The 27,600-nt window shown below is 48.5% G+C and overlaps 1 protein-coding gene across 1 annotated transcript in view; it reads right to left on the bottom strand.

The window, feature by feature from the left end:
• The window catches only part of LOC141153413 (interferon-induced very large GTPase 1-like), a 230,717-nt gene extending 222,736 nt beyond the window's left edge, over nt 1-7,981 (bottom strand). The window contains exon 1 of the mRNA XM_073638163.1: nt 7,900-7,981. The gene's annotated coding sequence lies outside the window, so the exon portion shown is untranslated. The remainder of the gene's footprint in view (nt 1-7,899) is intronic.
• Between the last annotated feature and the right edge of the window lie 19,619 nt (nt 7,982-27,600).

Here is a 27,600-nt window from a genome sequence, read left to right on the forward strand (position 1 = left end):
TCTGTGTCTGTGTGTCTCTGTGTCTGTGTTTCTCTGTGTCTGTGTCTCTGTGTGTGTCTCTGTCTCTGTGTGTGTCTCTGTGCCTGTGTGTGTCTCTGTGCCTGTGTGTCTCTGAGCCTGTGTGTATCTCTGTGCCTGTGTGTCTGTGTCTGTGTTTCTCTGTGTGTATCTGTGTCTGTGTCTCTGTGTGTGTCTCTGCGTCTGTGTGTGTGTCTGTGTGTGTCTCTGTGCCTGTGTGTCTCTGTGTCTGTGTTTCTCTGTGTGTCTCTCTGTGTCTGTGTGTCTCTGTGTGTCTCTGTGTGTGTCTCTGTGTGTCTCTGTGTCTGTCTCTGTGTGTCTCTGTCTCTGTGTGTGTCTGTGTGTCTCTGTGCCTGTGTGTCTATGTATCTCTGTGTCTGTCTCTGTGCCTGTGAGTCTCTGTGTCTATGTATCTCTGTGTCTGTGTGTCTCTGTGCCTGTGAGTCTCTGTGCCTGTGTGTCTCTGTGCCTGTGTGTCTCTGTGCCTGTGAGTCTCTGTGTCTGTGTGTCTATGTATCTCTGTGTGTGTCTTTGTGTCTGTGTTTCTCTGTGTGTATCTCTGTGCCTGTGTGTCTCTGTGTCTGTCTCTGTGCCTGTGTGTCTCTGTGTGTCTGTCTGTGTGTCTCTGTGTCTGTGTGTCTCTGTGTCTGTGTGTCTCTGTGCCTGTGTGTCTCTGTGTCTGTGTATCTCTGTGTCTGTGTGTCTATGTGTGTGTCTCTGTGTCTGTGTGTCTCTGTGCCTGTGTGTCTCTGTGTCTATGTGTCTCTGTGTGTCTGTGTGTGTCTGTCTCTTTGTGTCTGTATCTGTGTGTCTCTCTGTGTCTGTTTCTCTGTGTGTGTCTGTCTCTTTGTGTCTGTGTCTGTGTGTCTCTCTGTGTCTGTTTCTCTGTGTCTGTCTGTCTCTCTGTGCCTGTGTGTCTCTGTGCCTGTGTGTCTCTGTGTCTATGTGTGTGTCTCTGTGTCTGTGTGTGTCTGTCTCTTTGTGTCTGTGTGTCTCTCTGTGTCTGTTTCTCTGTGTGTGTCTCTGTGCCTGTGTATCTCTGTGTCTGTGTCTCTGTGTATGTGTGCTTCTCTGTGTCTATGTGTGCGTCTCTGTGTGTCTCTGTGTCTGTGTGTCTCTGTGTGTATCTCTGTGTCTGTGTGTGTCTCTGTGCCTGTGTGTCTCTGTGTGTATCTCTGTGCCTGTGTGTCTCTGTGTGTGTCTCTGTGCCTGTGTGTCTCTATGTGTGTCTCTGTGTGCCTGTGTGCCTCTGTGTGTGTCTCTGTGCCTGTGTGTCTCTGTGTCTGTGTGTGTCTCTGTGCCTGTCTGTCTCTGTGTGTTTCTCTGTGTGTATCTCTGTGCCTGTGTGTCTCTGTGTGTTTCTCTGTGTGTATCTCTGTGCCTGTGTGTCTTTGTTTGTGTCTCTGTGCCTGTGTGTCTCTGTGTGTCTGTGTGTCTCTGTGTCTGTGTGTCTCTGTGCCTGTGTGTCTCTGTGTGTGTCTCTGTGCCTGTGTGTCTCTGTGCCTGTGTGTCTCTGTGCCTGTGTGTATCTCTGTGCCTGTGTGTCTCTGTGCCTGTGTGTCTCTGTGTCTGTGTTTCTCTGTGTGTGTCTCTGTGTCTGTGTGTGTCTCTGTGTGTGTCTCTCTGTCTCTGTGCCTGTGTGTCTCTGTGTGTCTGTGTGTCTCTGTGTCTGTGTGTCTCTGTGCCTGTGTGTCTCTGTGCCTGTGTGTATCTCTGTGCCTGTGTGTATCTCTGTGCCTGTGTGTATCTCTGTGCCTGTGTGTCTCTGTGTCTATGTGTGTGTCTCTGTGTCTGTGTATCTCTGTGCCTGTGTGTCTCTGTGTCTGTCTCTGTGCCTGTGTGTCTCTGTGTGTCTGTCTGTGTGTCTCTGTCTGTGTGTCTCTGTCTGTGTGTCTCTGTGTCTATGTGTGTGTCTCTGTGTCTGTGTATCTCTGTGTCTGTGTGTCTCTGTGTGTGTCTCTGTGTCTGTGTGTCTCTGTGTCTGTGTATCTCTGTGTCTGTCTCTGTGCCTGTGTGTCTCTGTGTGTCTGTCTGTGTGTCTCTGTGTCTGTGTGTCTCTGTCTGTGTGTCTCTGTGTCTATGTGTGTGTCTCTGTGTCTGTGTATCTCTGTGTCTGTGTATCTCTGTGTCTGTGTGTCTCTGTGTGTGTCTCTGTGTCTCTGTGTCTATGTGTGTGTCTCTGTGTCTCTGTGCCTGTGTATCTCTGTGTCTGTGTGTCTCTGTGTGTGTCTCTGTGTCTATGTGTCTCTGTGTCTATGTGTCTCTGTGTGTGTCTGTCTGTCTCTCTGTGCCTGTGTGTCTCTGTGCCTGTGTGTCTCTGTGTCTATGTGTGTGTCTCTGTGTCTGTGTGTGTCTGTCTCTTTGTGTCTGTGTGTCTCTCTGTGTCTGTTTCTCTGTGTCTGTCTGTCTCTCTGTGTCTGTGTCTCTGTGTGTGTCTCTGTGCCTGTGTATCTCTGTGTCTGTGTCTCTGTGTATGTGTGCTTCTCTGTGTCTATGTGTGCGTCTCTGTGTGTCTCTGTGTCTGTGTGTCTCTGTGTGTATCTCTGTGTCTATGTGTGTGTCTCTGTGCCTGTGTGTCTCTGTGTGTATCTCTGTGCCTGTGTGTCTCTGTGCCTGTGTGTGTATCTCTGTGCCTGTGTATCTCTGTGTCTATGTGTGTGTCTCTGTGCCTGTGTGTCTCTGTGTGTGTCTCTGTGCCTGTGTGTCTCTGTGCCTGTGTGTCTCTGTGTCTGTGTGTGTCTCTGTGCCTGTGTGTCTCTGTGTGTTTCTCTGTGTGTATCTCTGTGCCTGTGTGTCTTTGTTTGTGTCTCTGTGCCTGTGTGTCTCTGTGTGTGTCTCTGTGTGTCTGTGTGTCTCTGTGTCTGTGTGTCTCTGTGCCTGTGTGTCTCTGTGCCTGTGTGTCTCTTTGTCTGTGTTTCTCTGTGTGTATCTCTGTGTCTGTGTGTCTCTTTGTGTGTCTCTGTCTCTGTGTGTGTCTCTGTGCCTGTGTGTCTCTGTGCCTGTGTGTATCTCTGTGCCTGTGTGTCTCTGTGCCTGTGTGTCTCTGTGTCTGTGTTTCTCTGTGTGTGTCTCTGTGTCTGTGTGTGTCTCTGTGTGTCTCTCTGTCTCTGTGTGTGTCTCTGTGCCTGTGTGTCTCTGTGCCTGTGTGTGTCTCTGTGCCTGTGTGTATCTCTGTGCCTGTGTGTATCTCTGTGCCTGTGTGTCTCTGTCTCTGTGTGTGTCTCTGTGTGTATCTGTGTCTGTGTGTGTCTCTGTGTCTGTCTCTGTGTGTCTCTGTCTCTCTGTGTGTCTGTGTGTCTCTGTGCCTGTGTGTCTATGTATCTCTGTGTGTATCTCTGTGTGTGTCTCTGTGCCTATGTGTCTCTGTGTGTGTCTCTGTGCCTGTGTGTCTCTGTGCCTGTGTCTGTCTCTGTGCCTGTGTGTCTCTGTGCCTGTGTCTGTCTCTGTGCCTATGTGTCTCTGTGTGTGTCTCTGTGCCTGTGTCTGTCTCTGTGCCTATGTGTCTCTGTGTGTGTCTCTGTGCCTGTGTGTCTCTGTGCCTGTCTCTGTGTCTCTGTGTGTGTCTCTGTGCCTGTGTGTCTCTGTGTCTCTGTGCCTGTGTGTCTCTGTGCCTGTGTCTGTCTCTGTGTCTCTGTGCCTGTGTGTCTCTGTGCCTGTGTCTGTCTCTGTGTCTCTGTGCCTGTGTGTCTCTGTGTCTGTCTCTGTGTGTCTCTGTGTGTCTCTGTGTCTGTCTCTGTGCCTGTGTGTCTCTGTGTCTGTCTCTGTGTGTGTCTCTGTGCCTGTGTGTCTCTGTGTCTCTCTCTGTGTCTCTGTCTCTGTGTGTGTCTCTGTGCCTGTGTGTCTCTGTGCCTGTGTGTCTCTGTGTCTCTCTCTGTGCCTGTGTGTCTCTGTGTCTGTCTCTGTGCCTGTGTGTCTGTCTGTGTCTCTGTGCCTGTGTGTCTCTGTGCCTGTGTGTCTCTGTGTCTGTCTCTGTGTCTCTGTGTGTGTCTCTGTGCCTGTGTGTCTCTGTGTGTGTCTCTGTGCCTGTGTGTCTCTGTGTCTCTCTCTGTGTCTCTGTCTCTGTGTGTGTCTCTGTGTGTATCTCTGTGCCTGTGTGTCTCTGTGCCTGTGTGTCTCTGTGCCTGTGTGTCTCTGTGTCTCTCTCTGTGCCTGTGTGTCTGTCTGTGTCTCTGTGCCTGTGTGTCTCTGTGCCTGTGTGTCTCTGTGTCTGTCTCTGTGTCTCTGTGTGTGTCTCTGTGCCTGTGTGTCTCTGTGCCTGTGTGTCTCTGTCTCTGTGTGTGTCTCTGTGCCTGTGTGTCTCTGTGTCTGTCTCTGTGCCTGTGTGTCTCTGTGCCTGTGTGTCTCTGTGCCTGTGTGTCTCTGTCTCTGTGTGTGTCTCTGTGCCTGTGTGTCTCTGTGTCTGTCTCTGTGCCTGTGTGTCTCTGTGCCTGTGTGTCTCTGTGTCTGTCTCTGTGTCTCTGTGTGTGTCTCTGTGTGTCTCCTAAACATCCCACTTCAGGCCAAGCATTTATCATGTGCTTCTTTCTTAAAGGGATTTAGTGGTCATAGCATTGAAGATGAATTTGTTCGCAATGTTGTCTTGTCCCTGTGCAGAGTTCCGGCCGGTCACTGCTCCGGTAGTGGCTGCGTCTGGTCTATTATGGGCTGAGCCGTGCTTTACTGAATGATTACTTATAGTTAGTACAAAGCTGTGGTAACGTGGGGGCAATGTTTTAGGAAGAGGACTGGCTTGCATTCTGACAATATTGGGGTGTTGTTTGGTTATTGAGCATTATGGATAGAAGCTTCTCAGCCCCGAGGTTCCTGCTGCCTGGAGCTTAATAGTTGGTGAAGGCGACACGTATTCCCGGGTTCATCCAGTCTTAGATGGAGACTTCTTGAGGAGTTGGTGTAGGAGCGGGACATCCCGGCCCCGGACTTCTAGGACCTGATGACGGTGGTTTCTAGTTCATCCACGCGGTGATCGTAGTGATTGATGGCGGAGCGCTCGGTGTTCTGATGTGAAATCGTTCTGCACCTTTATTCCCTTCTGATTGATTCGGGTATTCTCACTCCACAGTCGCTCGGACGCTCCACCGCATTTCGCTTTTTCAGAAAATGTCTGATGTAAAGTCGGTGATCAGTTTCTTCTAAGGCTTTGAAGGGTTAATCAGGGTCACCGGCGCCCAGTTACTTACTGACATTACGGCTTCTGAATAAGATCAGTCTAAGTTTTGAAGTGTTGTTATTGAGGACCATTATTTTGGGGTCACGTTTTTCGCAGCCTCGAGCAGAAGTGAAGTGATTTCCGCTAATACTTTTTCCCCTTCGGGTATTTTCTTTTATGACAATTTTCTTGAGCGTAGGGCTTTAGGCTATGTTCACACATCATGGTTTTTTTTTTGCGTCATAAATCTGCAGCAAAACTTTATCTTCAGGGGCATTTGTTCAGTATTTTTCTTGCAGTTTTGCTGCGTTTTTTGATACGTTTTTTGTGCGTTTTTTCAGAGTTTTTTTCACTGTCCTTCTGTCTCTATTTATGCATGTATATAAAGTTCTGTGAAAAAAAAAGAACCCTATTCTATTTTGCAAATGAAAACACTGAAAAACGTTGATGCAAATTTTGGTGCGTTTTTTTCAGCGGTTTTTTCACCACCCATTACTTCCTACGGGTGAAAAAACACTGAAAGAAGTGACATGTTCTATTTTCCCCTTCTCCCCTGACAGCACCACCTGAGAGAGGAAACCTACTGATAAAAAGGCAGTACCTCTCCTCCGCATCAGTTTGGTTTCCTGTCCTTGATGGGAGACTCTGAACAAGGTGGTGCCATGTTACCTGGCGGGGGGTCCGGATCCTGGATCCCTGGTTCGATGTCTCCCTGGCGGCCTGGAGGCTGTGGGGAGTAGCGTTCGGATGGGGCCTCTCAAATATGTCTCCATCCTGCACGTATCCTGGGCTGCGCACATTGGAGGGACCCGTGGGCCTGGATGTTGTCGGACGCTGCTCAGGCTGGTTCCTCCAGTGGAGTGCACCAGGATCCGCTGCCGGGGCTGCGCACGCACGGGGTGTCGCTCCATGCCCCATGAAAGGTTTCTCCTCAGGTCTAGTCTCTACTCTGCTTAGAAGCAGGAAACCGGTGACTACCAAGAACTACGGTCAGATATGGGCAAAATTCCGGTCTACCTCGGGGCAGTTGGCTAAGGGTAGGATTCCTATCGGGGCCATCCTGGAGCTTCTTCAGAGGGGCTTAGATATGGGGTTAGCCACCAGTACCCTTAAAGTGCAGGTGTCGGCCTTGGGGGCACTCTATAACTATAACTTGGCTGCTAATAGTTAGGTCATTAGGTTCATTAAAGCATGCAATAGATCTAGACCCATTATCACCCGAAGATGCCTCCATGTGATCTAAATCTGGTCCTTCAAGTTTTAGTTAAGTATCTGGAAGTAACAAGGCCTTGGAGAAAGAGTGAGGCCTTATTTATCTGCTTCCAGGGTGCCAGGAAGAGGTTTAAGGTTACTAGGGGAACTATAGCTAGATGGATCAGGGACACCATTAGCTTAGATTATTCCTCTAGCAATGTGCCAGTTCCAGAGAACCTGAAGGCCCAATCCACCAGGGCAGTAGCTGCTTCTTGGGCTGAGAAGGCGGAGGTGTCCATTGACAAAAAATTTAAGGCAGCAACATGGTCATCACCCTCTACCTTCTATAACCATTATCGTCTCGACCTTTCCTCATCTTCCGATCTGTCCTTTGGGAGGAAGGTGTTGCAAGCGGTGATCCCTCCCTCTGGTGTCTGATCTATCTAAATCTCTCAGGTGGTGCTGTCACGGGAGAAGGGGAAAAGATCCTAGTTACTTACCGGTAACGGGATTTTACAGAGCCCATGACAGCACCCTAGTAATTCCCTCCCCTTTATCACTTATGGTGAGCACTTTTAAGGGTGTTAATAAGAAATGTTTTGGTGGTTGCTGCGTACTAACATATTTTCTGGAGGTCCTCTCATGCTCTGAAGCAAAACTGATGCGGAGGAGAGGTGCCGCCCCTTTATTCAGTAAGTTTCCTGTCCCTGGGTGGATCCCTCTCTCAGGTGGTGCTGTCATGGGCTCTGCAAAATCCCGTTCCCGGCAAGTAACTAGGATCATTTCCAAAAAACCAACCAAGGCACAAAATACAGAACAAAAGAACCATGATGTGTGAACAGAGAATTCTGGTTTCTCATAGACTTTGCTGGTACTGCAAAAGGCAGCTGACAATTTGCATAAAAATCAGCATCAAAAAACTCTGAAAAAAACAAGATGTGTGAACATAGCCTTAGACTTTTCATTAGGAGGTGTAATACGGAGCAGTCCGGTGAGGGGTTGGCAGTGGTGGTCAGCGATTAATAACCAGGCTGCACTGATGGTCACTGTTCACACCTACAGATAAGTTTTACAGCGAGGTTCCAATTTAACCACATTTAAAAATAATGTGGATGGGGATACGGGGATCAGCGAGGCTCTCACCGATGAGGGCGACGTTCAGGCCTCCGCCAACTCTGCCTTCATTTGTCGTCTTAGGTCTAAAGAGAAAATCTAGTTCTGTGGTCACTCAGGTGTTTATTGGGCTGTAAGATGATCTGCAGGGTGTAGTGTGCATGGTCTTAGTGAGATGATCTGCAGTATATAGAGGGCACAGTCAGGGTGAGATGATCTGCAGGGTGTAGTGTGCATAGTGTGCATGGTCTTAGTGAGATCATCTGCAGTATATAGAGGGCAGTGTCAGGGTGAGATGATCTGCAGAGCATAGAGGGCACAGTCAGGGTGAGATGATTTGCAGAGCATAGAGGGCACAATCAGAGTGAGATGATCTGCAGAGTATACAAAGCATTATCAGGGTGAGATGATCTGCAGTGAGGACCCACCTTGATCCTGGCGTTCTCCCCTCTCTTCCTCCTGGTGCTGTAGTCTTTGCCTCCTTACAGGACGCTTTCACTTTCATTGTCGCTGACTCTCCCTTCCTTTCTCAGTCACTCCCTGTCAGTTCTGCAGATGAATTCCTGTATAACATCGTCTGATGGGAGTTGTAAAGTCCCGGGGTCTTCGGTGGGCGTAACGCTACTCAGACAACACAGGGTGAGGGTAAAACAGCGTGGCAATACTTTTATTGAACCACAAAGCGGGTAATAAACACATAGAACAGTTCCAGCAAATACCCAAGATGGTGCAACATTACACAGTCTCACCCTTCCGCTGGCCCGCCTGGGATAGAAGAGCTGCGACTTTGGAGACTTCCAGGGCCAACTATCTCAACCAGTGGCCCCCTGCTTCTGGCAGGCCCCCACAGAGGGGAGATGGCGGCAAGCTTAGGAAGCTGACAGTCCATCGAGGTACAAGGACAGGAGACCCGAGGGTCCCACCCTGGCCTCTCCGAGAGTTTCCATGGGGCCAGATGACTGACTGTTCCCAATCTGGCTTCTCTGAATGTCTCCATGGGCTCCAGGAGACCGGAGGGTCCCACCTGGCAACCCCAAACAACATATCCATGGGGCCAGGTGACTTTATTGTCCCAACCTGGTCTCCCCAAATGTATCCATGGGCTATCTGATTGTCAATGGAGCAGATCCGTATCTGTCCAGTAAGGGCCGTATACCCTTAGGCCGGAATCATGTAGAATCCAAATCTGTGTCTGTTTGGTTAAAGCCATGCTACCAAGCAGATGGTCTCAGAGAGTCTGAACCTTGACTCTCTTTGTAAAGTTTCTCTCCAATTTATGTTTCAAGTCTCTCTGCTACAGAAGCACATGTCCCGTAAGATAGGTACAGTTGTCCTTTCAAGTACACATTCACAGGTAAGAGATTAGGGAGGGCTTACCCACAGGGCTCAGGTTTCATTGTTTGAGCTGATCTATTTACATAGTTTGTATCTTTCCTGCTCTTGTAAATAAACATCTAGCTAGCTTAGTGCAATATGTCATTAGCATTGTAACAAACATCATTGTTTCCAAATGAAGAGAAATCAACATTCAGTTTTAGACAAATAGTATGACCTTCTTTACCAGCCACAGAAATGCACATACATTTACAAGTCAACACAAACACAATAGTGTATTTTTCTTGGCTTAACAAATCTAATTGTCTGGCTGATTAAGATTTTACTCTGTATCATCACATTGCTCCCCCAGTCTTAATCAGCCAGACATGATTGGATCCCAATCATTCTTCTCATCATGTCTTTAAGCACAGACACGAATGTACGAGGTCACACCTTCTCGAGAACAAAACTTTGCATCATCCAGTTTCCTCAGAGCATATTCCATGTCTTCCTTGTGAATAAACTCCCACGTAGTTGACAAAAACAGACCGGTATCCATTGGATCCACACATGCAGTCCTTTGCAAGCTGTGGTTTCTGAATTAAATCCGATGAGTGCTGGTGGCCTGTGTGGTAGATCGCTCACTCGGCTGCACACAGAGGTAGACACAGGTATACTGTCCCTTTAAATCTTTGGTTGGTTTATTGTAATGTGGCATAAACCAATATTTAGTCTGTGAAAAGAAACACAGCCCGCTGTTAGAACCCTCCTGTTTGTTTTTTTCTTCTTGTGTTTTGCGGTCACTTGACCATCTGCCTTTATATTCCAGCTCCACCCTTTTGGCTTTGCTGGACTTCAGTGTTGTTTGACTGTTTCTCTAGCCAGGTGCTTCGGTGCCTATCTCTGTCAGTTCGCTTGGTCCTTCTGGGACCTTTAGTACCTTTTTGTCAGTTTGTCTTTTGTTTTCTGCAGCAACTTCTTTGTTTAGGAGGTGTCCCCTTTTTGTTCCAGTCCTTAGTTCTTTTAGGGACTCCTCCCCTTACGTTATAGGTCTTCGTTCAGACTAGCCGAGGACTTAGGCGGGTCTGTTCGCTAGGAACAGGCAGCCCGCTACATCTTGGGGATCAGCTTAGTCTTACTGTAGGGACAGCTTTCCCCTTCTTTCCTTAGTACATGTTGCAGATCATAACACCCGCTGGGCAAAACAGGAAAACAAAACAAAAACGGTCACACAAAGAACACAAAGAAAATGACGGCACTTCCACTACAAAAACTAGGTGTGAACAGGTGCTTACTAAGAGCAGCTACCTCCATATATAATGAACAAATAAAGTAGCACACTGTAACACTGAGTATATAGATATGAAATATGAAATATGAATAGCTTAACTGCTGTAGAAAATAGAAATAAATGAAAAAAAATGAAAAAAAATGAAAAAAATGAAAAAAATGAAAAAAATGAAAAAAAAATGAAAAAAATTTGAAAAAAATGAAAAAAATAGAAATAAATGAAAAAAATGAAAAAAATGAAAAAAATGAAAAAAATGAAAAAAAAATGAAAAAAATGAAAAAAATGAAAAAAATGAAAAAAATGAAAAAAATGAAAAAAATGAAAAAAATTTGAAAAAAATGAAAAAAATAGAAATAAATGAAAAAAATGAAAAAAATGAAAAAAATGAAAAAAAAATGAAAAAAATGAAAAAAATGAAAAAAATGAAAAAAAAAAAATGAAAAAAATAGAAATAAATGAAAAAAATAGAAATAAATGAAAAAAAATGAAAAAAATGAAAAAAAAAAAAAAAAATTTTTTTCATTTATTTCTATTTTCTACAGCAGTTAAGCTATTCATATTTCATATTTCATATCTATATACTCAGTGTTACAGTGTGCTACTTTATTTGTTCACACAAAGAACACAGTCCTTGTAGAAGTAAGGATCCGCCTGCTGAGAGTACAGCAACTCCACATGGTTCAGGATCAAACACAAGCTCCCTTCTGGAGCTTACTTCTCTGGACATTGAACTCTGCCTCAGCAGGCCGAGTATTTAAACTCCCCAGACCACACCCTGAGTTGGAGATATGGTGAATGACCTCCCACCCTTCACAATGGTCATTCACAAAAACCACTCCTTTTTACAAATGGACTTAACCCCTTTCACAAATAACATGCTGGAGGAAACTTAATGGTTTTAGTTCACTGAGGCTAACAGCCTCAGGGAAACATATCTCTCCTCCAGCACTTTACTCGTGACTTTGTCACATATCCCCCGCCCCTGCCCAAAGCCGGAGGTTTTGGCACCTTCACTAGCTAAACAGGGAAGTCTGGACAGGGCATCTGCATTTCCATGTAGGTTCCCGGGCCTGTGCCCTTCATGAAAATTTAAGTTTTGGAGTGCTAGAAACCACCTAGTTACCCGGGAATTCTTTCCCTCATCCATCTCTGGGGGGCATGGTCTGACACTAGCCAGAATTTTCGCCCTAACTAATAATAATTTTTATTGCGCCAACATATTTCGCAGTACTTTACAATTTTAGGGGGGACTTAAACAGATAATACAGAATCAGCATAACTCATCAAACGGAGTGAGGGTCCGGCTGCTCGCAAGCTTACAGTCTATGAGGAAATAGGGGGGACACAAAAGGTAACATGTACATATGTTGTATAATACAGCCCATAATATACTAAATAGGGTAAGTACTTAACACTACATGAACTGGTCGCAGCCAGTATGTGTACAGTACAGACAGAGGCTAATCAGTGCATGGATGGAATGAACATGAATTTGAAGAAAATTTTAATATGGGCCAACTAGGACAGTTAGATAAGTGTGTTGAGGTGATAGGCCAGTCTAAAGAAGTGGGTTTTTAGGGCATGCATAAAGCTGTGGGTATTGGGAATTAATCAAATTGTCCTGGGTAGTGCATTCCAAAGACTTGGCGCAGCACGTCAGAATCTTGGAGACGGGAGTGGGAAGTTCAGATTATGGAGGATTTTAGTTTTAAGTCATTTGGCAGAATGGAGGACACGGGTAGGGTGGTAGACTGAGACAAGGGAGGAGATGTAGGGGGGTGCTGAAGCAAGGGGCGCTTTGTGGGTAAGAATGATAAGTTTATACTGAACTCTGTATTGCATGGGTAACCAGTGCAATGACTGGCACAGGGTGGAGGCATCGGTGTATCGGTTGGAGAGGAATATGATCCTGGCTGCTGCGTTCAGGACGGATTGGAGAGGGGAAAGTTTGGTAAGAGGGAGACCGATTAGTAAAGAGTTGCAATAGTCCAGACGAGAATGAATAAGAGTTTTTACCGAGTCAAAGGTGAGAAAAGTCCTGATTCTTGAGATGTTTTTGAGGTGTAGATGACATCAACGAGCGAATGATTTGATGTGAGGAGTGAAAGAAAGATCTGAATCAAATACGACACCAAGACAGCGGGCTTGTTGCTGGGGAGTAATGGTGGAGCCACAAGTGGGAATGGCAATATCGGGCACAGGTAGGTTAGTGGAGGGAGGAAATATGAGTAGTTCAGTTTTTGACAGATTCAGTTTTAGATAGAGGGAGGACATAATGTTAGAGTCAGCAGACAGACAATCACTGGTATTTTGTAGTAATGCAGGAGTGATGTCCGGAGCAGAGATGTATAATTGGGTGTCATCAGCATAGAGATGGTACTGAAAACCGAATCTGCTGATTGTTTGTCCAAAAGGAGCGGTGTATAAGGAGAAAAGAAGGGGGCCTAGGACTGATCCTTGAGGAACCCCGATAGTAAGAGGAAGGAGAGAGGAGGAGGAGCCAGCAAAAGACACAGTGAATCAGCAGGGAGCAGTGACCATTAGATTTAGCTGTTAGTAGATCATTAGAGACTTTAGTGAGGGCAGTTTCAGTAGAATGTAAAGAGCGGAAACCAGATTGTAAAGGGTCAAGAAGAGAATTATCTGAGAGATAGCGGATTAGGCGGGAATGGACCAGGCGTTCCAGGAGTTTAGAGATGAAAAGAAGATTGGAAACAGGTCTGTAGTTAACAGCACAGTTTTGGTCGAGGGATTTTTTTTAAAGTAATGGATGTATGCTGGCGTGTTTAAAAGAGGAGGGAAAAATACCAGGTGAGAGGGAGAGGTTGAATATTTTAGTTAGGTGAGAGGTGACAGCTGGAGCAAGGGACTGAAGGAGATGTGAGGGAATAGGTTCACTGGTGCAGGTGGAAGGGCGAGAAGATTCAAGGAGCCTGATCACTTCTTCTTCTGTGACTGGTTCAAAGTCAAAAAGTGAGCAAGATACAATGTGGGAGGGAGGAGCATGTGTAACATTTGGGGATTGGGAGAAAATTTCCTGTCTGATATGGTCAATTTTGTCTGTGAAATAATTGGCCAGATCGTCAGCGCTGAGGTCAGTGGTCGGGTCTGTGGTGTTTGATTAAGGAGAGAGTGAAAAGTGTCAAAGAGGCGTTTAGGATTATTGGATAGCGTCAGGGAGATATTGATGTCAGGGAGATATTACGAGAATATTGACCATTTCTCCCAAGCCCCTCCACCCCTCCCTTATCCACCATTTGCCACAAGAAGAGAGCTGAGAGCTCTGTCTGTATGCAATTAACACACGCCTGAGAAATGCCTTGTAGGCAGATGCCAGCCAAGAAGTGCTACCAGCCTAATTAAAACGCAAATCTATTTCTCCCTGGCAGACGCAGGGGGTGATTAGTTGCAGGATTGCAATAATTTGCGCGTAACTGTTGAGGCTGCTTCCCGAGCTTCAAAAGAAAATCTATAGACACACAGACTCCGATACGGAATATGGAATATTGTAAGTCCCATAACTCCGATAATAACGGGACCTATATTTTTAGTGGCAGAATCAGCCAAGGAGCAGTATGCATATTCCCCTGTCACTGTAAAAGCCTGCGTGGAGCCGTAGCGTAAAAGCACCAGAATGACGGGTCGCAAATATGTCATGCGTGGTCTGTAAATGAAGGTAAAATCAGAACGGTAAAAATGGCATAGTTTGCAAGCTTCTGCGATCAACGAGCGATAAGTTATTGCAGAAGCTAGCGTTTTTAATAAAAATGTACAGGCTTGAGACCAGCCCACATGATGTCACCACAAGAGGTGTGTGGGCAGCTCTCCCCTTAGGTATAAGAGAATCCATGGAGAATAGAGGAGCAGTCATTGCCAGGGGGGGTATAAGGACTATAAGCAATGGGTCGCGTTCGATAACGATCAAATCAAACTGGGGAACCCATCCTCCACCTATGCTGATTTGTTCCTGTGAACTGTATAGCTTAAGTTTCCTCTTTAATCCTGTTTATTTTAGGTAACTGCTTATGTATTTTAATGTCTCCCTTGTAACATCCTTGTATATATTTTTCCTAAACACTGCCTCTCTTTTGGATTAAATATAAAATTTAATAGTGCTGTTTCTTTTGTCCTGTAATCGTTCCCCCCCTGAAGCCATATACGCTACCAAAACGCAGGCGTCCGTCCAGGCCTGTATTATATTTCAAATCTGGATGGTAGTGGCAGAGAATAATATTATTAATCGGGCTATCATGAAGCTGACAGTGACAGTACGGGGGTGTAAACATGGATTCCATGCGTTGGAATCCAGAGGTGTGACGCCATACACTCACTGGTCACTTGCCGATACCTAAGGAGTGAGTAGTCTGGATCGTGTGCTCGCGATTCCGGACGAAATACTGACAGAGTGACGGCAACAGCGAGATATTGCGTGATCTCCCCGGTGTCGTCCCTGTGGAACCCTGACAGATAGTGAGATGATGAGGTTGTTAAAGTAGGTTTGTTTGGAGAGGTGAATGGCAGAGTTATATGTTTTAAGCATACATTTATAATGGATGAAATCATCTGCCAGATTAGGTTTTCTCCACAGCTGTTCAGCGCACCTAGAGCACCACTGGAGAAAACGTATTTGCGGTGTGTGCCAGGGTGGTCGCCGTCTATGCCGAGTTGTTCTATGTGTAGGAGGTGCAGCTTCATCCAGGGCGCATTGCAATGTTTTGTTATAATGCTTCAGTGCAGAGTCAGGACGTGATAGGGAGGAGATTGGGGGCCAATGATGATTGCAACGTTTTCAGAAATTTCTGGGTGTTAATGGCACGTATATTTCTATAAGTGTGGAAAGTGTGGGTGTCTTGAGTAGGGTCACAGTTCTTGACAGAGAATGAAAGAAGGTTGTGGTCAGAGAGCAGAAGAGGAGAGTTAGTAAAGTCGTGTGTTGAACAGAGCCGGGAGAAGACCAGGTCCAGAGTATTCCATCTTCATGTATAGGAGAATTAGTAAGCTGTGAAGGGCCGAAGGAAGAGGTTAGCGATAAAAGAGGAGCGGCAGATGGGGAAAAGGCATTGCTAATTGGGATGTTAAAGTCCCCCATGATGAGAGTGGGAATGTCGCAGGATAGAAAATTTGGAAGCCAGGTGGCAAAGTGATCTAGCAACTGACGGGAAGAGCCTGGAGGGCGATACACAACCGCCACTCGCAGGAAGAAGGGCCGGTAGAGTCTAACAGTGTAAGCCTCAAAAGAAGAGAAGATAAGGGAGGGTACTGGGGGATAACCTGAAAAGTGCATTTTGTTGAAAGGAGCAGAACAACACTTCCACCTGATCTGTTGTCAGGTCTCGGGGTATGAGAGAAGTGTAGGCCACCATATGAGAGCAGCAGCGGTGGTGGTGTCCGACTGTTTGATCCATGTTTCAGTGAGAGCCAGAAGGTTGAGGGAATTTGAGAGGAAAAAGTCATGGATGTAGGAGAGTTTATTACATGCTGACTGCACATTCCAAAGGGCACAATTGAAAGAGACTGAAGCCATGCAGGGAATATTAATGAGATTAGCAGGGTTTCTGAATGTAGCAGGGAAAGGGTTAGTCTTATTATTACAAGAAGGTCCTGGATTAGGAGAAATACCTACGAGTAAAAGAAGGAAGATAGTGAGCAGATGGTTGAGTGATTTGTGAGAGCGTTTCTTGTGTATGGTGGGAATGAATGGGTCTGTGTGGTATAACATTGTGAAGAGACCATGACAGCTGTACATAGGAGAAGAGAGGAGAGAGGGGTTAATATGGATGAAATGTTCAGCGTTTGTGGGAGAACGGTGAAAGTGGATGATTGTAGCAGCCAGAACGTAAATGGCACAAATACAAATGATGAACACAGTTTGCAAATCAGATGACCTGGAAGCAAGTTTGTTTAATTGTCTTGCATGTCTTTCCTGTCTCCTGCCCTGTCCAACTGCCATATCTAAGTGCCGAGGCACTTTGAAAAAATATGGTACTTCGATAAAATATGCATAAATGCACCCCGCATAAATGCTGCTAGGTGCATATCTTAGGGTCTCAATTGCCCATTTGATGGCCAAGCACTCCTTCTCCCCACGATGGTATAGTTCTTTTCACAGGAAGAGCGTTTCCTAGTCAGGAACAGGACTGGATGTTCATCCCCATCCATTTCCTGGGACAACACAGCTCCCAAAATGACCTCGGAGGCGTCCGCCTGCACCACAAACTCCTTAGTGAAGTCAGACGAGACTAAAACCTGCTGTCCACAAAGGGCGAGCTTCAACTCCTGGAATGGCATCTCCGCTTCAGGGGACCACTTGGCCATCAATGTCTTCGTGCCCTTAAGAAGATCATTCAGGGTGGCGGCTGTCATGGCAAAATTTGGGATAAATCGCCAATAATACCCCACAATTCCCAGAAACGCACGAACTTGCTTATCTTAAACTCTGCTTTCCTTAGCGCATCCAGTACCGGCTGGACCTTCTGTAAATGACTTCCCCAATCTGGGCTGAATATTATGATGTCATCCAGGTAAGCTGCGGCGTACTTCTTGTGAGAGGCTAGTATCTGGTCCATGGCCCTCTGGAAGGTAGCTGAGGCTCCCTGCAGACTGAACGGCATCCAGGTGTACTGAAAGCACCCATCAGGAGTCGAGAAGGCCGTATTCTCCTTGGCACTTGGGGACAAGAGAATCTGCCAGTACCCTTCGTTGGGTCCAAGGTAATGATATATCTGGCTGTCACTAGCCTCTCAATAAGCTTTTCGACGTGGGGCATCAGATGCGCGTCGAATTTTGACACCTCATTCAGCTTCCAGTAGTCAATACAGAGCCGCCATTCTCCATCTGGCTTCGGCACCAGGACAATGGGGCTGGACCAACCGCTCTTTGACTCCTCGATGACGCCCAGGCTCAACATTCTCCTCACCTCTTTGGAGATCACCTCGGGGAGGGGCTTCAGGAATCCGATACAGCCTTTGATTCACCCTCATATGTGGCTCTGTCAGGATTTCATGTTCGACCACCTGCATACAAGCTGGCAGCTCTGAAAACAGGTCCCGTTTCCGCTGAAGCAGCTCTCGGCACTGTTGCTTCTGGGCTGATGACAGTGTCTCCGCCAATGTGACATCCTCGGTTCATTCTTGAGGATGGGTTCCCAGGCAAGTAGCTTCCACCGGCTCCCTGTCTCGCCAAGGTTTGAGCAGATTAACGTGGTATACCTGATGCGGCTTTCTTCTTCCTGATTAGTGGACCTTGTAGTTGACGTCACTCAACATTTCGACCAGCTCATATGGCCCTTGCCACTTGGCTAGGAATTTACTCTCCATCGTTGGGATCAACACCAACACTCGGTCTCCAGGGCTGAACTGTCTCAGGCTCGCCGATCGATTGTAGACCCTTGCCTGAGCCTCTTTTGTATGTAGGAGGCTTTCCTTTACAATTGTCATCACCCTCACGATCCGTTCTTGCATTTGGGCCACATGCTAGATGACGCTCCGGTGTGGTGTGGCCTCGGCTTCCCAGGTCTCTTTTGCAATGTCCAAAAGTCCCCAAGGGTGCTGTCCATATAGTAACTCAAAGGGTGAGAACCCCGTAGAGGCCTGTGGGACTTCTCTAATGGAGAATAGCAGGTAGGGGAGTAGGCATTCCCAGTCTCGGCCATCCTTCTCCACGACCTTTTTAAGAAGGGACCTCTCGACCACCTGGTATCTTTCTACGAGGCTGAGCAGGTCATCCGCATTCTGGGGGTCTCCCTGGGCAACCCAGGTCTGCACCGGCCTAGGTAGGGAGTGAATAAACCTGTCCAACATGACCCGTTCTACCATCTGGGCTGTGGTGGAGAACTCTGGCTTCATCCACTTCTGTACAAGATGGAGGAGATTGAACATTTGGGAGAGAGGGGGTTTATCACCGCAATATGCCCAGTGGTGGACCCTTTGGGCTTTCACTGACATAGTCACTCCAGCACGTGCCACTATCTCAGTTTTAAGTTTAATATACTCCTGGGCATCTTGCAAGGCCAGGTCATAATAAGCCTTCTGGGGCTCACCAGTCAGATAGGGGGCCAGTACCTCCAACCACTACTCCGGCGGTAGCTTCTCCTACTCTGCCACCTGCTCCAACACAGTCAAAAATGCTTCCACATCATCACCTGGGGTCATTTTTTTGCATGGCTCATCTTACCACTTTCTGGACGTATAAGTCATCACCTGGAGTTGGGGAAGGGGCTGCTGGCCTCACACGAACTGGCTCTGCGAGCAATTCCATCTGCTGCTGCTGTTGTCGGATCTGGTCTTGTTGCTGCTGTTGGTGGATCTCTTGTAAAAGCAGCTTGCTTGTCTCCTGCTGAGCTTTCACCAGGTGCTTGATCAAGTCCTCCATGTTGTCTGTCGCTGTTTCCTGGAGATCTTGCCCACACTTCTACCGGCACCTGTGGTAGATCACTCACCCGGCTGCGCACGGAGGTAAACACAGGTACGCTGTCTCTTTAAATCTTTGGTTGGTTTTTTGTAATGTGGCATAAACCAACATTTAGTCCGTGAAAATAAACACAGCCGGCTGGGCAAAACAGGAAAGCAAAGCAAAAACGGTCACACAAAGACCACAGTCCTTGTAGTAGCAGGGATTCGTCTGCTGAGTAGTGTTGAGCATTCCGATACTGAAATATCGGGTATCGGCCGATATTCGCGGTATCGGAATTCCGATACTTAATTCCGATACTTTTACAATATCAAATACCGGAATCGGAAGTTCCCATAATGCCTGAGCTCTGCAGTGTCTCTGAACGATGACAAGCTGGGTGGCAGCGCTCAGCTGAGATCCAGCCTGTCATCAGAATGCCATCCCAGCGTGGGAGAATTCTCCTGATTGTTTAAAAGCCGGCGGGCGGTAAAAAGCCGCCGGCTTTTAAACAATCACACAGCCCCATACTGCTGCCCCGCAGCCTCCCACCCCGATCCTCCGCTCCCCTCGCCACCTCCAATCCCAATCGTAAGTTAGGACCGGGCGGGGAGCACAGCACCAAGGAGCGGGGAGCGAAGGAACCGGGCGGGGAAGCCGGCAGTGAAAAGACTTCACCGCCGGCTTTCCCGTTCTGTGCTGCGCTTTCCCGCCGGTTATTTCAAATGAACAGCTGAGGTATCAGGTGATGCTGATCAGCTGTTCTTTTGAAGTAGCCGCGGTGCCCTCAGAGGGTTCATGTGAGTTCATGCTTGACTGCATTGCATGAACTCACATGAACTTTCCCACGGCCACACAGGTCAGCCACACCTCCCAGACCATCAGCCCGTCATGATTAGTGTGTGCGGGTGTCTGTGCGATGTGTGCGGGTGTGTGCGTGCAGGCAGACATAGGCCGATGTGACATTACTACTCCCATCGGCCTATGTCTGTCCCCCGTCCACTCGTGCCAGCAGGATCAGCTCGATGGGAGCAGTAGTTCCCATCAGCCTGATCCTGCTATATAAATTGCCCTACTGTGTCCCCAATAAATTTTAAATACATGTCATTGGTGGCAAGTGGTTGCCTACAATAAATTAGTTCATACATTACCTGTCCCCGCCGATCGCCACCTAAAATAAAGTAAAAAAAAAAAAACTACACCTATACTCACCTAGACACCTAATTCCCCGAAGCCATCGATCTCCTGTAATAAAATATAAAATAATAAACCACAACCTTATCCTTACCCCTCCGTAGTAGTCCACGAGTGTCCCACGAAGATCTCCAGTTCAGAGCAGCCACATAAAATGTGACCGCTCTAAACCGCTGCCGCCGCTAGAATGACGGGGCCGTAAAGCAGCCCCGTCATTGCATAAGCGGGTTCGCCGGAGTTCAGGCAGCGCTGCTCCGGTTAGCTGCTTTACGGCCCTGCTGTATCGTGAGAAATTCCCACGGTACAGCAGTGCCGTAAAGGAGGTCTCCGGAGCTGCGCTGCCTGAATGCACTCCGGTGACCTCAGTCAGTGGCTCCCGCTGCCGGGAGCGGACGTGTTCCCGGTAGTGTGAGCTTACAGCAGCCATGCACAGCTGTCACCATCTCCAGATGTGACAGCTGTGCATGGGAGATCAGCACAGGAACGTGGACAGGTAACTATTTTTTTTTTTTAGTAAACTAAGAATTAAATAAAATTGTGTGGTTTATTTCAAATAAATTATTTTTTTCTGGGTGTAGTGTGTTTTTTCTTTTTAACACTTTGTAGGTTAGTAATGGGGGTGTCTTATAGACGCCCCTCATTACTAACCTGGGCTTCATGGCAGCTGGCGCTGACATGAACCCCAACCCTATTACCCCCTGCCACCGCACCAGGGCAGCGTGGAAGAGCGAGGCTAAGTGCCAGAATTGGCACATCCTATGGATGCGCCATTTCTGGGGCGGCTGACGGCTGGTGTTTCTAGCCTGGGAGGGGGCCAATATTCATGGCACCCTTCCTGGGCTATTAATATCAGCCCCCAGCTGTCTGCCTAGCCTTTGCTAGCTATTAAAATAGGGGGGACCCCACGTCATTTTTTTTGGGGGGTCCCCCATTTTAATAGCTAGTAAAGGCTAGGTATTCAGCTGGGGGCTGATATTAGTAGCCTGGGAAGCTCCGTGGGTATTACCCCCTTCCCAGGCTTCAAACATCTGCCCCAGCCGTCTGCTTAACCTCCGCTAGAGACTAAAATTATGGGGGATCCCACGCCAATTTTTTTTTTAAATAAATCCTTTATTTTAACACTAAATGACATTTGAGGAGTTAATAAAGATGCAGTCCCTAAATTATTATTTATTTTTGAATTAATTTTTCCCAAAAATTTTGACGTGGGCTTTGCTATATTTTTGTATGCCAGCAGGTACAGCATCCAGCTTCTATGAACGCGCCATTTTCCGGGGCGGCTGCGGACTGCAATTTGTCTAGTTGTACCTGGCTGGACACAAAAATAGGGAGAAGCTCCACGTATTTTTTTTTTAAATTATTTCATGAAATTCATGAAATAATAAAGAAAAAAAGGGCTTCCCTATATTGTTGTGTCCGGCTAGGTACAAATAGGCAGCTGGTGGTTGGGGGCAGCCCGTTCCTGCCTGCTGTACCTGGCTGGACACAAATATAGTGCGAAGCCCCACGTCAATTTTTTTTAAATTATTTAATGAATTGACGGCTTTTCATGTCATTCTACATTATTCTTAGTTGTTTTCCTTCATGTAGAATTAACCTACAAGGAAAGAAAGGGTTTCTTTTTATTCCGATATTTCTGTCCCATTGACTTGCATTGGTTTCCGGTATCGGAATCGGCGATACCCAATACTTTTTGAGTATCGGCCCGATCCAATCCGATACGATATTTCCTGATATCGGAAGGTATCGCTCAACACTACTGCTGAGAGTACAGCAACTCCACATGGTTCAGGAACAAACACAAGCTCCCTTCTGGAACTTACTTCTCCAGATAGTGAACTTTGAAAGCCTCAGCTGGCCGAGTATTTAAACCCCCCAGACCACACTTTGAAGCGGATATATGGTGAATGACCACCCACCCTTTACAATGGCATTCACAAAAAACACTCCCTTTTACAAATGGACTTAACCCCTCTCAACAAATAACATGCTGGAGGAAACTTAATGGTTTTAGTTCACTGAGGCTAACAGCCTCAGGGAAACATATCTCCCCTCCAGCACTTTACCAGTGACTTTTCACACCTGGAATTCAATCCGTTGAAGTTGGCACAGCTCCTGTAGTTGCCGTTTCTTGTTGCTGCTGTATATCCTCTCCGGTCCTCCTCCCAACGCTGGGCTGGTGAGGTTGGACATGGTAGCATCTGAAACCCGCTGTGTATGCCTCACCTATGGTCTGCTGGGTCTGTCTACATGCCTCCCCGGTTGTGGAGCCCTTTGGACGGTGTCGTCACAGGAGTGATCCTCCATCACGTCAGTTCAGTATATCATAATCTGATGGGAGTGATCCTCCGTCCCATAAGTTTGGTATATCATAGTCTAATGGGAGTGATCCTCCGTCCCATAAGTTTGGTATATCATAGTCTAATGGGAGTGATCATCCGTCCCGTCAGTTCAGTATATCATAATCTGATGGGAGTGATCCTCCGTCCCATAAGTTTGGTATATCATAGTCTAATGGGAGTGATCCTCCGTCCCATCAGTTCAGTATATCATCGTCTGATGGGAGTGATCATCCGTCCCGTCAGTTCAGTATATCATAATCTGATGGGAGTGATCCTCCGTCCCATAAGTTTGGTATATCATAGTCTAATGGGAGTGATCCTCCGTCCTGTCACACTCACATCTGTGCTGAAGTAAACGATCGGATCCAGTATAAAGGAACTCTGTCCTGAAAACAAATTCATTTCTATGGGAATCCACGTTGCTTATCACATGAGGAAATCTCCCAACGCGTTTCTTTCTCCTTTTGGAGAAGTCATCAGGGAAGTATGTTTAGTATTTGGGAAGGCACAAACGCTGCAGAGAAAATAGTGACTCCATGCTTATTAATAGGCATGAGCGAACATTTCAATGTTCGGTTAGAAAAAATTCGTCAAACAAATTGATGATCGCCGAATTTATTCGCCGAATGTTCGTCGAACATTTCCGAATCCCATAGGAGTCAATGGGGGGACCAAAAAAATGCATATACAACACCTAGAAACGGGACCAAAAGCTGCCAAAACACATCAAATTATGCGTTGTGTAGACACCAGGGAAGTGCCATCAATTGACCCAGAGTACAAGTACTATTATTATTATTACTGTGACAGCGACATTTATTCAGTTGCGCTTTACATGTCAGAAGGGGTCACCGACTGGTACAACAGGAGAGAGGACCCTGCCTGCGAGGGCGCACTGTCACGGACGTGGTTTGTGGAATCACTGTGCCACGGACCCCGGAGAGCCTAGAGGGGCGCGACTAAGCGAGCACCGGACTGATCACTAGAGCCTCTGATGGGGAGGTTAGACTTAGCTCCCAATGAACGCCAGGTGCCACTCCAGGACAGACCAACGGACGCGCAGCAGCTTTACCCAGTAGGACAGACTAGATGGAGCAGCAGGCAGAGTCTGTATCAGGAGTGCAGCAGGCAGAGTCTGTATCAGAGTGCAGCAGGCAGAGTCTGTATCAGGAGTGCAGCAGGCAGAGTCTGTATCAGAGTGCAGCAGGCAGAGTCTGTATCAGGAGTGCAGCAGGCAGAGTCTGTATCAGGAGTGCAGCAGGCAGAGTCTGTATCAGAGTGCAGCAGGCAGAGTCTGTATCAGGAGTGCAGCAGGCAGAGTCTGTATCAGGAGGGCAGCAGGCAGAGTCTGTATCAGGAGTGCAGCAGGCAGAGTCTGTATCAGGAGTGCAGCAGGCAGAGTCTGTATCAGGAGTGCAGCAGGCAGAGTCTGTATCAGGAGTGCAGCAGGCAGAGTCTGTATCAGGAGTGTAGCACGCAGAGTCTGTATCAGAGTGCAGCAGGCAGAGTCTGTATCAGAGTGCAGCAGGCAGAGTCTGTATCAGAGTGCAGCAGGCAGAGTCTGTATCAGAGTGCAGCAGGCAGAGTCTGTATCAGGAGGGCAGCAGGCAGAGTCTGTATCAGGAGGGCAGCAGGCAGAGTCTGTAGCAGGAGTGCAGCAGGCAGAGTCTGTATCAGAGTGCAGCAGGCAGAGTCTGTAGCAGGAGTGCAGCAGGCAGAGTCTGTATCAGAGTGCAGCAGGCAGAGTCTGTATCAGGGGTGCAGCAGGCAGAGTCTGTATCAGGAGTGCAGCAGGCAGAGACTGTATCAGGAGTGCCGCAGGCAGAGACTGTATCAGGAGTGCCGCAGGCAGAGTCTGTATCAGGAGTGCAGCAGGCAGAGTCTGTATCAGGAGTGCAGCAGGCAGAGTCTGTATCAGGAGTGCAGCAGGCAGAGTCTGTATCAGGAGTGCAGCAGGCAGAGTCTGTATCAGGAGTGCAGCAGGCAGAGTCTGTATCAGGAGTGCAGCAGGCAGAGTCTGTATCAGGAGTGCAGCAGTCAGAGTCTGTATCAGGAGTGCAGCAGGCAGAGTCTGTATCAGGAGTGCAGCAGGCAGAGTCTGTATCAGGAGTGCAGCAGGCAGAGTCTGTATCAGGAGTGCAGCAAGCAGAGTCTGTATCAGGAGTGCCGCAAGCAGAGTCTGTATCAGGAGTGCAGCAGGCAGAGTCTGTATCAGGAGTGCCGCAAGCAGAGTCTGTATCAGGAGTGCAGCAGGCAGAGTCTGTATCAGGAGTGCAGCAGGCAGAGTTTGCATCAGAGTGCAGCAGGTAGAGTCAGTATCAGGAGTGCAGCAGGCAGAGTCTGCATCAGGAGTGCAGCAGGCAGAGTCTGCATCAGGAGTGCAGCAGGCAGAGTCTGTATCAGGAGTGCAGCAGGCAGAGTCTGTATCAGGAGTGCAGCAGGCAGAGTCTGTATCAGGAGTGTAGCACGCAGAGTCTGTATCAGAGTGCAGCAGGCAGAGTCTGTATCAGAGTGCAGCAGGGCAGAGTCTGTATCAGGAGTGCCGCAGGCGGGGTCTGTATCAGGAGTGCAGCAGGCAGAGTCTGTATCAGGAGTGCAGCAGGCAGAGTCTGTATCAGGGGTGCAGCAGGCAGAGTCTGTATCAGGAGTGCAGCAGGCAGAGTCTGTATCAGGAGTGCAGCAGGCAGAGTCTGTATCAGGAGTGCTGCAGGCAGAGTCTGTATCAGGAGTGCCGCAGGCAGAGTCTGTATCAGGAGTGCAGCAGGCAGAGTCTGTATCAGGAGTGCAGCAGGCAGAGTTTGCATCAGAGTGCAGCAGGTAGAGTCAGTATCAGGAGTGCAGCAGGCAGAGTCTGCATCAGGAGTGCAGCAGGCAGAGTCTGCATCAGGAGTGCAGCAGGCAGAGTCTGTATCAGGAGTGCAGCAGGCAGAGTCTGTATCAGGAGTGCAGCAGGCAGAGTCTGTATCAGGAGTGTAGCACGCAGAGTCTGTATCAGAGTGCAGCAGGCAGAGTCTGTATCAGAGTGCAGCAGGGCAGAGTCTGTATCAGGAGTGCCGCAGGCGGGGTCTGTATCAGGAGTGCAGCAGGCAGAGTCTGTATCAGGAGTGCAGCAGGCAGAGTCTGTATCAGGGGTGCAGCAGGCAGAGTCTGTATCAGGAGTGCAGCAGGCAGAGTCTGTATCAGGAGTGCAGCAGGCAGAGTCTGTATCAGGAGTGCAGCAGGCAGAGTCTGTATCAGGAGTGCCGCAGGCAGAGTCTGTATCAGGAGTGCAGCAGGCAGAGTCTGTATCAGGGGTGCAGCAGGCAGAGTCTGTATCAGGAGTGCAGCAGGCAGAGTCTGTATCAGGAGTGCAGCAGGCAGAGTCTGTATCAGGAGTGCAGCAGGCAGAGTCTGTATCAGGAGTGCAGCAGGCAGAGTCTGTATCAGGAGTGCAGCAGGCAGAGTCTGTATCAGGAGTGCAGCAGGCAGAGTCTGTATCAGGAGTGCAGCAGGCAGAGTCAGTATCAGGAGTGCAGCAGGTAGAGTCAGTATCAGGAGTGCAGCAGGCAGAGTCTGTATCAGAGTGCAGCAGGCAGAGTCTGTATCAGGAGTGCAGCAGGCAGAGTCTGTATCAGGAGTACAGCAGGCAGAGTCTGTATCAGGAGTGCAGCAGGCAGAGTTTGCATCAGAGTGCAGCAGGCAGAGTCAGTATCAGGAGTGCAGCAGGCAGAGTCTGCATCAGGAGTGCAGCAGGCAGAGTCTGCATCAGGAGTGCAGCAGGCAGAGTCTGTATCAGGAGTGCAGCAGGCAGAGTCTGTATCAGGAGTGCAGCAGGCAGAGTCTGTATCAGGAGTGCAGCAGGCAGAGTCTGTATCAGGAGTGTAGCACGCAGAGTCTATATCAGGAGTGCAGCAGGCAGAGTCTGTATCAGAGTGCAGCAGGGCAGAGTCTGTATCAGGAGTGCCGCAGGCGGGGTCTGTATCAGGAGTGCAGCAGGCAGAGTCTGTATCAGGGGTGCAGCAGGCAGAGTCTGTATCAGGAGTGCAGCAGGCAGAGTCTGTATCAGGAGTGCAGCAGGCAGAGACTGTATCAGGAGTGCCGCAGGCAGAGACTGTATCAGGAGTGCCGCAGGCAGAGTCTGTATCAGGAGTGCAGCAGGCAGAGTCTGTATCAGGAGTGCAGCAGGCAGAGTCTGTATCAGGAGTGCAGCAGGCAGAGTCTGTATCAGGAGTGCAGCAGGCAGAGTCTGTATCAGGAGTGCAGCAGGCAGAGTCTGTATCAGGAGTGCAGCAGGCAGAGTCTGTATCAGGAGTGCAGCAGGCAGAGTCTGTATCAGGAGTGCAGCAGGCAGAGTCTGTATCAGGAGTGCAGCAGGCAGAGTCTGTATCAGGAGTGCAGCAAGCAGAGTCTGTATCAGGAGTGCCGCAAGCAGAGTCTGTATCAGGAGTGCAGCAGGCAGAGTCTGTATCAGGAGTGCCGCAAGCAGAGTCTGTATCAGGAGTGCAGCAGGCAGAGTCTGTATCAGGAGTGCAGCAGGCAGAGTTTGCATCAGAGTGCAGCAGGTAGAGTCAGTATCAGGAGTGCAGCAGGCAGAGTCTGCATCAGGAGTGCAGCAGGCAGAGTCTGCATCAGGAGTGCAGCAGGCAGAGTCTGTATCAGGAGTGCAGCAGGCAGAGTCTGTATCAGGAGTGCAGCAGGCAGAGTCTGTATCAGGAGTGTAGCACGCAGAGTCTGTATCAGAGTGCAGCAGGCAGAGTCTGTATCAGAGTGCAGCAGGGCAGAGTCTGTATCAGGAGTGCCGCAGGCGGGGTCTGTATCAGGAGTGCAGCAGGCAGAGTCTGTATCAGGAGTGCAGCAGGCAGAGTCTGTATCAGGGGTGCAGCAGGCAGAGTCTGTATCAGGAGTGCAGCAGGCAGAGTCTGTATCAGGAGTGCAGCAGGCAGAGTCTGTATCAGGAGTGCTGCAGGCAGAGTCTGTATCAGGAGTGCCGCAGGCAGAGTCTGTATCAGGAGTGCAGCAGGCAGAGTCTGTATCAGGAGTGCAGCAGGCAGAGTTTGCATCAGAGTGCAGCAGGTAGAGTCAGTATCAGGAGTGCAGCAGGCAGAGTCTGCATCAGGAGTGCAGCAGGCAGAGTCTGCATCAGGAGTGCAGCAGGCAGAGTCTGTATCAGGAGTGCAGCAGGCAGAGTCTGTATCAGGAGTGCAGCAGGCAGAGTCTGTATCAGGAGTGTAGCACGCAGAGTCTGTATCAGAGTGCAGCAGGCAGAGTCTGTATCAGAGTGCAGCAGGGCAGAGTCTGTATCAGGAGTGCCGCAGGCGGGGTCTGTATCAGGAGTGCAGCAGGCAGAGTCTGTATCAGGAGTGCAGCAGGCAGAGTCTGTATCAGGGGTGCAGCAGGCAGAGTCTGTATCAGGAGTGCAGCAGGCAGAGTCTGTATCAGGGGTGCAGCAGGCAGAGTCTGTATCAGGAGTGCAGCAGGCAGAGTCTGTATCAGGAGTGCAGCAGGCAGAGTCTGTATCAGGAGTGCAGCAGGCAGAGTCTGTATCAGGAGTGCAGCAGGCAGAGTCTGTATCAGGAGTGCAGCAGGCAGAGTCTGTATCAGGAGTGCAGCAGGCAGAG

Source organism: Phyllobates terribilis, unplaced genomic scaffold, assembly GCF_046119375.1.
Source record: "Phyllobates terribilis strain yellow unplaced genomic scaffold, ASM4611937v1 Scaffold_7__3_contigs__length_470593459, whole genome shotgun sequence".
In the NCBI taxonomy this organism is placed as follows: Eukaryota; Metazoa; Chordata; class Amphibia; order Anura; family Dendrobatidae; genus Phyllobates; species Phyllobates terribilis.